The sequence below is a fragment of the Schistocerca gregaria genome, chromosome 4, assembly GCF_023897955.1.
Source record: "Schistocerca gregaria isolate iqSchGreg1 chromosome 4, iqSchGreg1.2, whole genome shotgun sequence".
Taxonomy (NCBI): Eukaryota; Metazoa; Arthropoda; class Insecta; order Orthoptera; family Acrididae; genus Schistocerca; species Schistocerca gregaria.
Genome location: NC_064923.1, coordinates 463,579,508 through 463,596,054, shown reverse-complemented (window position 1 = coordinate 463,596,054; position 16,547 = coordinate 463,579,508). Strand labels below are relative to the sequence as shown.

The following is a 16,547-nucleotide window of genomic DNA, read 5'->3' as shown; positions in this document are numbered from 1 at the left end:
CGGACACTGCGAGAGGGCTGTACAAGCAATGATCACACGCACGGCACAGCGGACACACCAGGAACCGCGGTGTTGGCCGTCGAATTGCGCTAGCTGCGCAGCATTTGTGCACCGCCGCCGTCAGTGTCAGCCAGTTTGTCGTGGCATACCGAGCTCCATCGCAGTCTTTAACACTGGTAGCATGCCGCGACAGCGTGGACGTGAACCGTATGTGCAGTTGACGGACTTTGAGCGAGGGCGTATAGTGGGCATGCGGGAGGCCGGGTGGACGTACCGCCGAATTGCTCAACACGTGGGGCGTGAGGTCTCCACAGTACATCGATGTTGTCGCCAGTGGTCGGCGGAAGGTGCACGTGCCCGTCGACCTGAGACCGGACCGCAGCGACGCACGGATGCACGCCAAGACCGTAGGATCCTACGCAGTGCCGTAGGGGACCGCACCGCCACTTCCCAGCAAATTAGGGACACTGTTGCTCCTGGGGTATCGGCGAGGACCATTCGCAACCGTCTCCATGAAGCTGGGCTACGGTCCCGCACACCGTTAGGCCGTCTTCCGCTCACGCCCCAACATCGTGCAGCCCGCCTCCAGTGGTGTCGCGACAGGCGTGAATGGAGGGACGAATGGAGACTTGTCGTCTTCAGCGATGAGAGTCGCTTCTGCCTTGGTGCCAATGATGGTCGTATGCGTGTTTGGTGCCGTGCAGGGGAGCGCCACAATCAGGACTGCATACGACCGAGGCACACAGGGCCAACACCCGGCATCATGGTGTGGGGAGCGATCTCCTACACTGGCCGGACACCTCTGGTGATCGTCGAGGGGACACTGAATAGTGCACGGTACATCCAAACCGTCATCGAACCCATCGTTCTACCATTCTTAGACCGGCAAGGGAACTTGCTGTTCCAACAGGACAATGCACGTACGCATGTATCCCGTGCCACCCAACGTGCTCTAGAAGGTGTAAGTCAACTACCTTGGCCAGCAAGATCTCCGGATCTGTCCCCCATTGAGCATGTTTGGGACTGGATGAATCGTCGTCTCACGCGGTCTGCACGTCCAGCACGAACGCTGGTCCAACTGAGGCGCCAGGTGGAAATGGCATGGCAAGCCGTTCCACAGGACTACATTCAGCATCTCTACGATCGTCTCCATGGGAGAATAGCAGCCTGCATTGCTGCGAAAGGTGGATATACACTGTACTAGTGCCGACATTGTGGATGCTCTGTTGCCTGTGTCTATGTGCCTGTGGTTCTGTCAGTGTGATCATGTGATGTATCTGACCCCAGGAATGTGTCAATAAAGTTTCCCCTTCCTGGGACAATGAATTCACGGTGTTCTTATTTCAATTTCCAGGAGTGGATTATTGGACGAACCTATCTCACTAATCGTCTGCTGTAAATTTTGGAATTCGGGTGTTTGATTAAACGAAACTGGTGACATATCGTCCGATTTGGTGGCATTGTTATTTTCGATAACGTCAATACGACTGGCCAATTCATCAAATTTTTCGGTCAATGCTTTAACCTGATCATCATTTTTAGTGTCACAAGCATTAATTTGTTTTTGGATTTTACGGGTAGTTTTGTTCAATTTCTTAACGTCTGCTTTAATGGCATCGGGATCCTGTATTAATTCTAATTGTTCAAGTCTGTTGGTCACTGTCTGAAAGTCTACTGTGTGTGTGTCCGTTTTTGTTTTAAGATCGGAGATTTCATCATGCAATTCGGTGTTTCGTCTGATACTGTAGCAATGTTATTGTCTACGTATGTTTTTGCTTTCGTAAATAATTTAAGTTTATCTTCCTGTCTCTGTGCAGTAATTGTTTCCATGACTTGTTTCTTTACTCTGTTCTGTTCCTGTATGAATTTACGGTAACGCGTTTCATTGTTTTGTAAGTGGTGATTAAAACATTCGTCAATTAAGCTATTCTGTTGTTCGAATTTCTTGTCTACTCTCGCATCCAGTGTGCGTGAAAGTTCTGCTGACATTAATTTAAACTCGTCGCGTAACTGTGTTGTGTTTTCAGAACATTGTTTAGCGACTGCACTAATTTCATCTCTAAGTAATTTAGTTGTGGCTGCATGTGTATTACTTAATTCTTGTGCCACACATCTAATTTCTTCACTACTATTCCTAGCACAAGCCTTAATTTCCTCACGTAATTGTTTTTTAGTTTCATTACACTGCTCGGCAACGGCTGTAATCCGTTCAGTAAGCTGTTCAGTAGGGGTGTCAAGTTTTTCATTAAACTGTTTGGAATTGTTGTCTAGTTTTTCATTAAGTTGTTTGGAATTGTTGTCTAGTTTTTCATTAAGTTGTTTGTTGGATTCATTAAGTCGTTTGAAATTTTCATTAAGTTGTTGCAATAATGCCATAACTCGATCCATGCCAAAATTAGCTGCTGTATTCTCTGTGCTGTGAGATTGGTGTATCTGCATGTGTCACGTTTTGTATAACCATTTGGTCATTGTCTGATTCACAAAAAGGTTTGCTAATCGGATGTGCTGTGTTGGTCACTACAGCGGAATCAAATAAATCTGATGTGCTTTGTGTATATTGGTCACCTTCGTTAGAAACAATTATCTGTTCGCTACGTAAATTTTGCAAATCAGGTGTTTCAAACTGGACAGCGTTCATTGTAACGAAACGTGCCGCGTCATCAATTGTCATTAAATTAACAGAGGACACAATTCAATTTGTTTGCTCATCATTAGCATCAAAATCATTACTAGTGATCGACACATACTGATTATCTGTAATTAGAGGATTATCACTATTACACTGAGTGTCGCTAGTATTATCAGTCAAATTATTCGAGTCAGCTTTTTCACTCCTTGCACATCGCGATGCACTGTTAGCAGTTTTGCGCGGCATTTTCACAACTCAAAGTTAAGCACAAAATCAAACAAAGACAAGGCAAAAATGGAACAAATACAGTTACAACAAAGAGCAATAAATTGCCGATGATATGTGGAAGAAAAAGTGACAAATTAGTAAATGCGTTGCACCAGATGCAAACTACTTTTAATATTAAGTAAATAAGAGCAGATATGTAGCTGACCACTTCTCAGAAATTCACAAAAATTCGATCCTGGCCGGTTGTCGCCAAGTGTAACCTCCCCACAGAAAATAAAATAATATGAATAATTGACAGTCAATTTAACCTGGTAAATTTTGGACGTCAGCAATGCTGCGTCATGGCCCTGATACATCATTCTGAATAAACTGAAAAATCTTACCTTAATTAGATCGCCAGATAACGCGAATATATCTGCTCCTATAAGAAATTTCCTGCCGCAGCTAAGTGCAATACTGGCCGATAGATTTGCTTATATAAAAGGAAAGAACTGACTTTTCTTTTCAATAATCTGGATTGCCAAGGATTGCAGAAATTAGTGAATTCTTTAAACTGAGATAAATGTCAAAAGTTACTTTTTATGAGAAGGATTATTATTAACAGTTTTTTTTAAAACATTTACATGGGACTTGACGTAACAATACTATATATGCGCGAGGCTGCTTTTACCTTATCCTACAACGCTCAGGCTCTGCCATCGCTGCACACGACCGGCCCAGCCAACACGATACACCAGACACGACTGCTCGCTAGCAACAACATACTGCTACTGCTATACAGTTCCTACTGCAGTCAATACTACTCTTTGGTCTCAGATTCTCTTCTAGCTTACATATCGCAGGCAGCGCGTGAGCAATACATCGAAATTACATCAGCTCGAGTGCGCTACCAACAAGTTCTTTAATTATGGACCTCTTACAAAGTCTAACTACCTTCTCTCTCTCTGATTTCGTCACATGCCAGACAGTTCAGATGTTTCGCCTAAAACAGTAAAATAGGTTCCACAGTGAAACTCAGTCTAGAAGTCTGACAGAAAATCCAAAGAGAGTCTTGTCATATTTCACATACATGCATCGAAAAGACACAATCAGTATCTTCACCGCGCTATAGCAATGGTAATATAAAGGAAGACACTGTCCGTCCCCGGTAGCGGAGTGGCCAGCGCGACAGAAGGTTCATCCTAAGGGCCTGGGTTCGATTCTCGGCTGGGTCGGAGATTTTATCCCCACAGGGACTGGGTGTTGTGTTGTCCTCATCATCAGTATTTCATCCCCAGCAACGCGCAAGTCGCCGAAGTGGCGTCGAATCGAAAGACCTGCACTCAGGCAAAATTTACATTTTACTGAAGACAGTGCCACTAAATCGGAGTTACTAAACACAGTTTTCCGAAATACTTTTACCAAAGATGGCGAAGTAAATATTCCAGGACTCGAATATAGAACTACTGCCAAATGAGTAAGCAGTTTAAAGGGCTTAACAAAGACAATTATTTCTGTCCAGATAACCAATCAATAAGATTCCCTTCAGAGTATGCTGATGTATTAGCTCCGTATTAAGCAATTATATAAAATCGCTCACCCGACGAAAGATCCGCACCAAAAAGTGGAAAGTTTTGTGGTTACACCAATGCTCAAGAAAGGAAATAGGAGCAATAGGGTTCTGAAACATATGCTGTGTTCGAGCATTATGAATTACCTCGAAGGAAACGGTCTATTGACACAGTCAGCACGGATTCAGGAAATACCGTTCTTGTGAAACACAATGACATGGGAACTAAAACTGATCCTATATTTCTAGGTTTCCAGAAAGCTTTTGACACCGTTCCTCACAATAGTGTTCTAATCAAATTGCGTGCGTATCGAGTATCGCTCCAGTTATACAACTAGATTCGCGATTTCCTATCAGAAGGCCACAGTACGCAAAATCATCCACAATGAAGTAACATATGCCCTTTGCTGTTCCTAATGTATACAAACGATTTAGGAGACAATCGTAGCAGCCCTCTTAGATTGTTTGTAGATGATGCTGCCATTTACCGTACAGTAATCAGACGATCGAAGTCAATTACAAAATGAGTTAGACACGAGATTAGAATGGTGCGAAAAGAGGTAGTTGTCTCTTAATAAGGAAAAGTGTGAAGTCATCCACATGAGTACAAAAAGAAATCGCTTAAATTTCGATTACACGATAAATCACACAAATTTAAAGGATATCTTTTGGATTAAATACATAGGATTTACAATTCCGAACAACTGAAAGTGTAACGATTACATTGATAATGACGTTGAGGGGAATGCAAATCAAAGACTACGTTTTATTGGCAGAACACTCAAAAAAATGAAACTGATCTGCTGCTTACACTACGCTTGTTCGTCCTCTGCTAGAGAACCACTATGCTGCATGGAATCCTCACTAGAAAGTATTAACGGAGGAATCTAAAAAGTTCAAACAATGGCAGCTCATTTTGTAGTGTCGCTACACAGAGGAGGGAGTCTCACGGCAATGATAAGTGATTTGGGATGGCAATCATTAAAACAAAGGTGTTTTTCGTTGCTACGAGATCTTTTCACGGAATTTCTTTCACCAACTTTCTCCTCTGGGTGTGAAATTACTCGTAAATATGTTACTGTCGCAATGATGTGCTCAAACTGCCCCGCTCCTTGTTCGTCGTCGTCGTCGTGTTAGTTGCCTCAAAGCACTGCATTCCAAGATGCTATAGGTTTCTGTTTCACACATAATTTCCTTGACGATGACACATTATTTTACTCTCTCTGCACATGGACTAGTCACTCTATTGTTCATAACTGCCTCTTATTATTGCGTTCCAAATCACTATGCTCCACCGACAAGCAGTAATCCTTAGAAATGGTTCAAATGGCTCTGAGCACCATGGGACTTAACATCTGAGGTCATCAGTCCCCTAGAACGTAGAACTACTTAAACTTAACTAACATATGGATATCACACACATCCATGCCAGAGGCAGGATTCGACCCTGCGACCGTTGCGGTCGCAGGATTCGAACCTGCGACCGTTGCTGTCGCGCGGTTCCAGAGTAGTAGCGCCTAGAACCGCTCGGCCACTCCGGCCGGCGTAATCCTTAGACAGGCAGCCAACTGTACAGCTCCTGTATTTTCTTTCATTAATTGCGCGGCCATTGGGCACTGGTATGGAAGCTCTGCAGGGAGAACAAACTTCGTTACGAAACACCTGTGAGCATGTTCCACAGTACGAACACGTGTTAGTTATGCTGTACACACATTATACTTTCTCAGTTAACAATGCAAAAAATGTCGATGTGAAATAATAAGAGTACAAATCATGTTACTTCTTTTATATTCCTTTAGATACGTAAGGTACCCCATAAGTGTGCCTAGACTTATGCGCGCTTGTGTTAACAGACACGTTTATGCTCAACCAATCGCTGCGTTGGGTTTCCGCTTTAATTTGTTAATTTATCGTTGTTCACGGAAGCCTTTTCATTCATATTCAAACAGCAATATGTTCCATCAACGGTAGCTAATCACCACCAACCACGATGCTGTATCGTTCACTAATTTCATAAATAATTCCGCGAACCTTTGCGTGAATAAACCAGATTATGATTTACTTTTACCCTTCGAACCGACGTAATACTTTCAGTCTCATAAGCATCTCTTCCACAAACACTTCAGGCATGTGCCCGACTCGGCTGCATGCGACCACTCCCTACGAAACCCTGACAACGACATTGCTCTCACATACATGCGCGTGACCGGTATCACCTGCGTATTTTTGACTTTAAATAAGAAGACAGTGCCCTCGCCAGGAAAATGTGCGCTCATCTTCGAAAGTTCCAGAAACCAGAGATGTGTAAGGAGTATAATTTACTACGTCGTATCATCAATGATAGTAATAGCTCTTACACACATGAAATGGAGCATCACCATGCATCTCCAGAAGAGGACTGACGTACCTCTGACTGTCGATTGTTATTTGTTACAACACTGTTGTCAACCGTCACATTAGATATCATGAAGTATTAAACGCAATAGACGAAAGAATCTCTTCAGAACCCCTTTCCAGAAACAGGAGGATATTTCGGCTTGTACGGAGTCATCCCTGGACGTTAACTTGAAACGTGTAGGAACGATTTGTAAGTAATGTAATATGAATGTAATATTGTGTCGTTGTTCTGGCCATCAATGCTGTTCTCCATGGTAGTATCCCTGCATAACTAGTGCACCGCACATACAAAAGAATCTGTTTATCGTAGTCAAGTCTAGGATTTTCTCTACAATTTTTGCTTCATGTACTTCCTTCCATTACCAGTTGTTGTGTGATGTCAATAGATCCCTTCTTTTATTTAAGTTTTGCCACATATTTATTTTGTCCTAATTTCGATTCCGTACCTCTTTGTTTGCTATTCGATCTGCCTATTCAATCTTCAGCGCTTTTCCACAGCACCACATTTCAAAAACTTCAATTCTCTTCTTGCCTGAACTTTTTATCAGTCTTGTTCCATTTCCATAGATGCCTACACTCCATACAAACGCCTTTAAAAGACTATTTTTGCAGCCAAGCCTTCCTGTCCCTCTGCCCCTACACTTCCCTCCATTCTAAATTTAATGTTTCTTGATGCATCATTATATATCCTATCATCTATACGTATTTTAGTAGCACAACGCCAATTTGTCCCCACTTAGTTTCAGTTTCTCTTCATCACTTATCCGATTTACCCATATAATTTTCAAGTCTTCTGCAGCCCCATATTTCAAATCTAACTTCTTCTTGTATGTATAACTTATCGTACACGTTTCACGTCGATATAGAGCTAGCCTGTTGACAAAAACTTTCAGGAAAGGTGTTCTAACAGATTCATATTCGTTGTTAACCAATTTCTATTTATCATGAACGATTTACTAGCTATTGTCAGCCTGAATTTTGTGTCATTTGTGCAAACAGCAAAGCTCAGCGATTAGTTTTACTGTCTCAATTTACATGTGCAAAAAATTTGTACAATTCTTCATGCTTCTAGGTATACAGTGAAAATGTATGACTTGATTACGTCGACCACGAGCTGAACTATCGAAACTAGTGGTTGACTAGATATTCTGAATGCATCTCCCTGGTGGTTAGCTCTCATTTTTTAGGGTTCCGTAACTCAGTTAGTAAAAACGGAACCCTGATACGATCACTTTGACTCCTCTCTGTTTGTCCTTCTGCGAAGAACCCTTTTTTCAGGAAGGGTAGAGATATCAAGTTGAAAAATATGTCAAAAACTAAAGTCTACGATCCCTAGGCTTTATTTAAGCTTTTTAGTCAATGTAATCAAAACATACATCCATTTATGTCACATACCCGCAAACTCACTCATCAGAACCTACAGATTACTTTCCGTTGACCTAGAATGATGAGATTTGGCAATAAGAAAGGTTTAACATTGCAAAGAAAGGAAAAAATCCGAAAATTTTTAACTTTTAATTATTTCTTTGCCATTTATTGTCCGTCAGTATATGTGTTCGTCTGCTGAGATTACTTTCTCTCAGGAACTGGTGGAGGTACCAAGTTGAAATTTTGCGTCTGGTACTAAGGTTTCGGTCTCTTGGCGATGTAAAACATTTGCCTCTTATGTCAATGAAGAAAAAGACACGGCCATTTGTCACATATTTTGATACTTGCAAATTCGCTCATCATAACCTGAAGGTGAACTACTTATATAGGTAATTAAGTTTGTATAGAACCTTCAGAACGCGCGTTCTACTCACATTTGTCCAGTTTTCAATTACTTAGGGCCTCCACAACATTCTGTGAAGTTCGTGCCAGTTCAAAGAAAGACTTCTCATAATGTGCTTTACGCTGTGCCCATGGCAAAGTGACACGCAGTTTGTGTATTAACTCGAGCTCAATCAAATTTGTCTGGTGCCACTGTCAGTCCTCACAGCGGAATGGCAACTGCCACAAACAGCACTGTTTGAAATACTTATTGTTCTGCGGTTGCGTTGAGTGGACATTATCCGAGTAAATATTAAAGCTGGCAAACGTGAGGCAGCTGTACCGGCTGGACGCATAAACTAACATTATTTTCCTTGGAGCAAGAATGAAAACGTGTTACGTTGCCATTGCGCATCGTACGAAACACGCAGAAGCGACTCGACCTGCAAGTGTCGAGCATGAGAACGAAAAATCCCCAGAAATTCCAGAGGAATAACACAAGACGACGGTCAGAAAGGTCATCCCACATCTAAAATTAAGTCAAAGTTGTACTATAAATGGAATACTTTCTACTTAGTGATACAAAATTTGTGAATACTTCTTGTGGTACAGTACTGGCACTGGCCTCAAACAGCTGCTCACATATTCCACCCAACGCATTAGCCGCTTCCGTTCTCATATTACAGTAATGTATGGCATCGTAAGGGGAATGTGGAATGGGCGCGACGAAGAGCAATGCAAGGGAACGTTAACGAAGGAAGTTTTTATGATGAACGGCGCGCTCGCCGTGCAGGACGCGGTCTCGTGAGGATTATTTTTCATCCCTTGTCATTTTGTACTTAGCGCACGTACAGGCGTATCGGAGGAGTGGTGTAAAGAATGTGACCTAAATTTTAGCCAACATTTTTTGGTGCTTCCTCAGGCTCATATAACGTATTAGCTCAGCGCTCTCTGCTTCGCTCGCGTAGACTGTATGTCGTACAGATATTCTTTTTTATCTTTATTTAATCGAATTTTTATGTTGTTCACAAACTGCAACACCTAAGCTTTTCACGCTAATTAAGGCCCTATAAGCATGGTCTTTTCCGAATGTACTTGTGAGCAAAAAGAGGTTTTCATAGCTCGAGTCCTAGAGTTTTTGTAATCATACTTTTGCGTTCTGGTGGAGACATTTCCACAGCAACTTTCATCCGTTAACAAATATTTTTTTTATACCTAACTGAGAAGTGAAATACCAATTTTCATAATTTTAGCTTAAAATTTGTTTTAAAACGAAATATTTTCTTAAAAATTTCCTTAAGGTTTGATTTTCCAGAAACATTGGAACTCGTATTATTTTATTTCTGATCGAGAAGTCAAATACCAGTTTTCATAGATGTAACCTTAAAAATAGTTTAGTAGTTCTTTAGCAATTATTTATTTTTAAAAAAACTTTCACCCACTATTATACCCAATTAATCGCTGAATTTCCAAAAATGCTGAAATGCGTACTTTTTTCTGACTGGAAACCAAATATCAGATCTCGCAATACTAGCTTCAAAATACCCTTAATAGCAACATATTTTCAAAAAGCCTTTCACTTCCTATTTCACCCTCTTAGGAGTAGATTTTCGGACGAACCTTTCTTAAACGATGCCTACACGATAATATCCAAACCACCTCCAAACCACAAGGTTCCACACTTAGTGGTTTGGGTTGGGTGATGATGAGTCAGTGAATTGGTCTGACGCTGTTTCACGTCCTTAGGGATTGAATGTCCAAAACAGTGAAACATTTATTTTTTCATCTCTGACCGAGAAGCCAAACACCAGCTTTCAAAGATTTAGCTTTAAAAATGCTTTCGCAATGAAATACTTTCATAAAATGTTTCAGCCCCAGTTTCACTCCCTTAGGGATTGAATTTCCAAAAACAGTGACACGTGTATGTTTTATTTCTAACAGAAAAGACAAATACAAATTTTCAGATATTCTCGCACAATGAAATTATTCCATAAAATCTTTCTCCCCCATCTCACCTTCATAGTGGCTGAATTTCTAAAAACAGTGAAAAACGTTGAGATGTCCTTCTAAATCCGCTGGACAGGACAGGTATTTTAAGTTGTGGAAAGGGGCCAAAATAAGCGGCTGTCAGTTACACTTGAATATAGAACCTTTTATTTGATCAAACATTACAAGAGCCAAGAATTAAAAAACAAAAAACAAAAAAAAACGAAAGCACAGCATTAGTTTTGAAACTTAATTAGTGGTTGAATGCGCCGCACAATCTCATGCCTTAAGGGCAAGACCACTTTAATTTAAAAACGGCTGAAAGCCAATAACTTAAAGCTCAGCCAAAATCAGAAATTTAAAAGGCAAAGCCTTATCTTAAAACAGTTGTTTAATTAGGCTGAAGGCCTAAACCATCTGACGCCTTAAGGGCAAAACAACCTTTATCTATAAATCGACTAGAAGCCATACAAATACAAACAACAAGAACAAACAAGAAAAGGCAGTACATCCAAGAGTTCTCAGAAGTTCCGAGGGCCGGCCTGGAATTCAAACACTGACGCTCGCTTAGGTGAGACAGGCAGTCGGCCCAACCATTCTCGATCCGACGACAACCCAACCGACAGACAGTCAACGGACCCACCGACAAGATAACCTCTGCTTCACCCGACCAGCACACAACAGGGAGTTTAACGGAACAACGTAGAAGGTATTGGCGCCCACAACCAATTATACATTGAGCTGTCAAACTAGACACCGTGCTGGACAGTGACAACCCTATGAGGAAAATACACTGACTGAATTTACATCAATGGTCAGTGCAGGTAACCGCAACGTTAACTGCCACAAGGCAGAAGATTTCGCTGGTGCACTTCAATTCAAATAACCAAGTACAGTTAAACTCCACCGGAGGGTGGCTAAAATTTGCAAACTTGAAAACACACGGTGTTGCTTGCAGGAATATCCTAGCAGCCGACAACGAACTCCAAACGGCACAACGTGAACAGTCGTGTCTTGCTGGTAGATTAAATCAAAACTCAACTTTCATGTCCAGGATTGGTGAGTCACGAACCTCACAGAAATGGGAACAGCACCACACACTCCGACACCACATAGAGGCCGCCAGCGGACCTGGCCAAACTACGCGCCACGGAGATTTCCTCGCTGCTCCACGCCAACTGACCAACTGCCCAGGCCCAGAAACGGTGAAAGGACCAAGTATACGCCGACCGGCGATCAGACGACCAACCGAACGACCAACCAAAGCTCTTCCCGCTCCAATCTCCGTCCGTCGGACAGTTCATGTGTGTCGCCAGCGGTCGGCGAGCATTGGCTGTCGGCACCTCACCGGCGCTCCGTCCCCCGACTTCACTGCTGCTTCGTCCGAACTGACTGCCAGACACACAACGACCCGGAAATACTATCGGTCGCTCCAGAGATGGTACAACAGCGCACTTATCGGTACACGCTGCTGATGCCGCTCATGGGCAAGTAAGGCAGGAAGTTAGTGACGCCAGTCAATGGGATAAGAAAACGAGGCGGCAGTACCGTAATAGAAGATGACAAACAATAAATGGGATAAACGCGAGCCGTGCACGCCTCACACGTATTTTTTTCATTCTAACTGAAAAGCCAAATTTAAAATTTATAGATTTAGCTTTAAAAAGGCTTTCATAACAAAATCTCATTCCCAGTTTCACCCTCTTAGGAGTTCAATTTCGAAAAACTCTGAGAGATGTATTTTGTTATCTGTAGCTGAGAATTCAAATACCAATGTTCATAGATGTAGCTTTAAAAATACTTTATTAGTTCTTAGTGACGTATTTTCAAAACTCTTTTATCCTCTATTTCACCTCCATAGGGTTAAATTTCCATTAATGCTGAAACAAATATTTCTTTATTTCTGACCGAGAAACTAAATCTTCATATACCTAGCTTCAAAACTGCCTTAATAGGAACATTTTTCAAAAAAATCCTTCATCACCTATAACACCCCATAAGGGTTGGAATTTCGAAAAATCGCTTCTTAAACGACGGATACAGTATTAGATCCACTCTTCCTCCGAATGTCAAGTTTTAAGGCTTAGCGGTTTGGGCTGGGTGATGATCAGTCAGGACACTTCCTTTAATATACAGAGATATGAATTCATAGCTTTGAACCTGCGTATCTACATTAGAGAAGGTAGATATGCCTGTTTATCTACCCTGTTTAGATGGGTGTTGTATTATCGAAGCTACGGAATTGAGACATCTCCCATTAGAAGTAAACATATGATGCATGCCTTCACTGTGACGCTTTCCATGTAAATTATATCAAGTTCCGTTGAATATTTGATTTTTCTGTAAGCAATCTTTTTCTTGTTACGACTGAGGTTTACTCCACTTTTTCGAAACTTAATTACCTCGATGCTGGAGACAAATATACGTTCTAGTGTGTATTTGTCTAGAAGAGAACATAATATTAAGAAAATAATGAATTATTATGTATAATCACAAGATGCTGAACTACCAGGTATTTAGTTTTGGTTGTTAAGAACGTATAATTATGTGGCCAACACTGCCTTGATTTTGCTCTAATTATTAAATCTTACTCAAATACATTAATGTTGGCGAGTGAGTTTTTTTGTGGAATCATTGCACTAGCTATCTTCTAGACGTAGATATCTCCAGGGAGGTTATTGCTGTATCTTTCGATTGTAGCTACTAGGCAGCGCTGCTGAGACTGACAGGTTGCCGAAACACAGGCGTCCAACGACGGCATCAAAACACTGGCTGGCATACACTGCTTGTAAATAAATACATTGAATGATGTGCACATGACACTCTGACAACATGTTTACAGGCTAGCCTGTAGCTGGCTCCGCAGAATCCCATGGCACCAGCATCATAGCCTGTGGTGCTTGCATCGCTGCCAGCAGGGCTATTCGCGGAAGTATTTTGCTTACACGGGTCTTGTATCTGCCAGAGTGTCGACCAAGTATCCATCTGCTCAGCAAGGATTTAAGTGACCGCACAGCACCAAGTTGGCTTTTCGGTCCCAGATGATCAGCACAGGAGTATGACCACGAACAGCCAAGCAGTCACTACCGACCAGTGCCTCGTCAGACTGTTTATTCTGGGACAGTATATGGCCATACGAGATTTCGAATCTGTGTGAGCTTCCTGTTAGTTACAGTGTTTCACGTCCTGTGGGACTTAGACTACCAATGTTAGTCAACCTCTCATTTGGTACTAGATTGACAAGGAAACTTTCTTAGCACCTTATAGAACCTTGCTCAAAGAACTTTTATTTCCTTTGTAAATTTCTCAAAGAGGTGTTGTTTAATATGTTATTGTGTGTTCAGTGGCATAATGAATGTGTTGTTTATATATTGCTGCCTGTGAATCTTAATTTGCATAAGTTGTTCTGCTTCGATCACAGCACTAGTTAGAATCAGGAGACTTGGTTTTGTTTGATAATATTTTGAATTGTTCATACTTCTTAAATGACATAAACAAACGAAATTAAACGTATAAAATGATTTCTATACATCCATCACCTGGTGGTCATTGGGGCAACAAGTGTTATTATACCTTACGATAGTGAGGTCAACCCATCAGCTGTGTTTACCAATTTTATTTATATATAAGTGATTTTTTAGTTACACCATTTTCAGGCCCTTGTGTACAGTAAACATGTCATGTGTATCGTAGTGTATAAAATACAACATTATAATATCTACAGCTGCTTTTAAATTTGATTATATTTTCACTACCTTATATGAACCAGTTCAAATTACATGGCGCATGTGACCAGCCCATTGTACGAATAACTTTAATAAAAGACACGAGCTACAGAGAGTGTTTATAATGTATCGTATTTGTAATTGTTGCGAAAAAATCAAACACCATACAATATAGATGTATTTCTAGATGAGAAAAGTACATGCATGTCCTCAACTCGTGGTCTAGTTGTTAGAGTTACTGCCTCTGGATCCCGGGTTCGATTCCCGGCGGGTTCGAGGGTTTTCTCCACCCGGGGACTGGGTGTTTGTGTTGTCAGCATTTCATTGTCATTCGGGAAAATGACGAGACTGGTCAGCGAAAAGATTGGGAATTTGTTCGGGCGCTGATAACCGCGCCGTTGAGCTCCCCGAAACCAAAATTATCATGAGTATGTACAACCAGTGAAATGATATGCATACGGTTGTTCAGTAGACCGTAAAACTTAATAAAAAAAAGCACTCCGTCTTCAGGCCACAAGTGGTCCATCGGGACCGTCCGACCGCCGTATCATCCTCAACAGAGGATGCGGATAGGAGGGGCGTGTGGTCAGCACAGCGCTCTCCCGGTCGTTATGATGGTTTTCTTTGACCGGAGCCGCTACTATTCGGTCGAGTAGCTCCTCAGTTCGCATCACGAGGCTGAGTGCACCCCGAAAAATGGCAACAGCACATGGCGGCCCGGATGATCACCCATCCAAATGCCGGCCCCGCCCGACAGCGCTTAACTTCGGTGATCTGACGGGAACCGGTGTATCCACTGCGGCAAGACCGGTGCCTAAAACTTAATAGATCAGTCAATATCAGGAGGAGGACTGTAGCCCTCCTGTGTCAGTCACATAAAACAGTTCAACTACTGAGGCACGTAATGCGGCACTTACATGGGATGGGACCTAAATGTATCATAAAACCAAATGTTACATATATTTAAGGTTGTAAAATATTCAATCGTACCGTAAAAACATATCCTTATAGCACGTATCGCAAATAAATGTACTCTGTATGGGTAGGTTTTAACTATACTCTTAAATATTTTAATTACCTTAACTGTACTTTACATTTAGTGTAATTACACTTTAGGTCCCAACCCATGTAAGTGACGCATTATGCACTACAGCATCTGAACTGTTTTATGTGACTGACACAAGAGGAACACATTTCTCCTCCTTAGGTTGACATAGCCTAATAGGTTTTAGACTCTATTGAATAATCCTATGTACATCTTTACACATGTATGTATGTACTGCAGCTACCTTCTAATTGCAATACCGAAATCGAATAAAACCAGTAAGCGCAATGATGCCGCTTTTCTTACAATATACTACATACAATGACGTTTTACGCTCAGCAGTGGTGGTGTTTAGTGATCGTGCATGTTTCAAGGCTGTTTCACACCATGTACCAAGAGAAATTGCAGGTATTAGAGAGCTTTGGTATAGAAATTTGCGGCGCGTTCTGGCTAACTTAGTAGTTTATCGCACTCGAGCCACAGAGGCAATGGAAATTATAAGAAAAAAACTGAGAATGAAGTATTGTTAGGTAACTGTCTAGGCTGAGCGTAGCAATGGCCAAACACCTGTTGCGAAAACAAAACATATACTGTCAATCTATTAAAGTAAACACTAATGCTGAGATATTAAACACCTATTGTTCATTAGAAAAAGAACGTAAAGTCACAGTTCTGAAAAACCAGTCTAGACTTTACCATCGTCAGACAGAACGTAAATCAAATTCAGTCCAAGTATGTGAGCAGATGTAGAACAGGCGGCCAGTTTGCAACAGCAAGGCATCAGTCCTGATCAACCAGTGGTCTGTCTTCTGCTTATCTCATCTGCCTTACTACATTGCTCTACAGATCACCCCATGCTATGTCCAGCATGTGGTGTGTAGCTATGGCGCGACTGGTGTTGCTGCAGGGCATATCCTATCATTGTCTTTAACATCCGGACCCACGTCGGATGTCGCAACTAATTATCATCACAGTACTCTTCCTTCACTAGCGGTTCTTGTTTTGGACATGGACACGTTCCTTAAGTGTACCAAGTTTCTTTGAAAGCGGTCCATTTAGGAGGAGATGTGAAACATACATACTTCAAACATACGAGTACGTACATCCATTCTTGTAATATATGTGTCTAGCCATCTTACTGTCATTGCTTAAAGGTTCACATCCACTGCATTGCGCAGTGGGAGATGTATTTGGACTCACCAAGGTATAACTGTGACCGAGAAAACGTAAAAACGTATT

At 41.7% G+C, this 16,547-nt stretch overlaps 1 pseudogene; it reads right to left on the bottom strand.

Moving 5' to 3' along the window:
* Window positions 1-14,960: 14,960 nt before the first annotated feature.
* Window positions 14,961-15,078, bottom strand: LOC126268388 (5S ribosomal RNA; annotated as a pseudogene).
* Window positions 15,079-16,547: the final 1,469 nt, after the last annotated feature.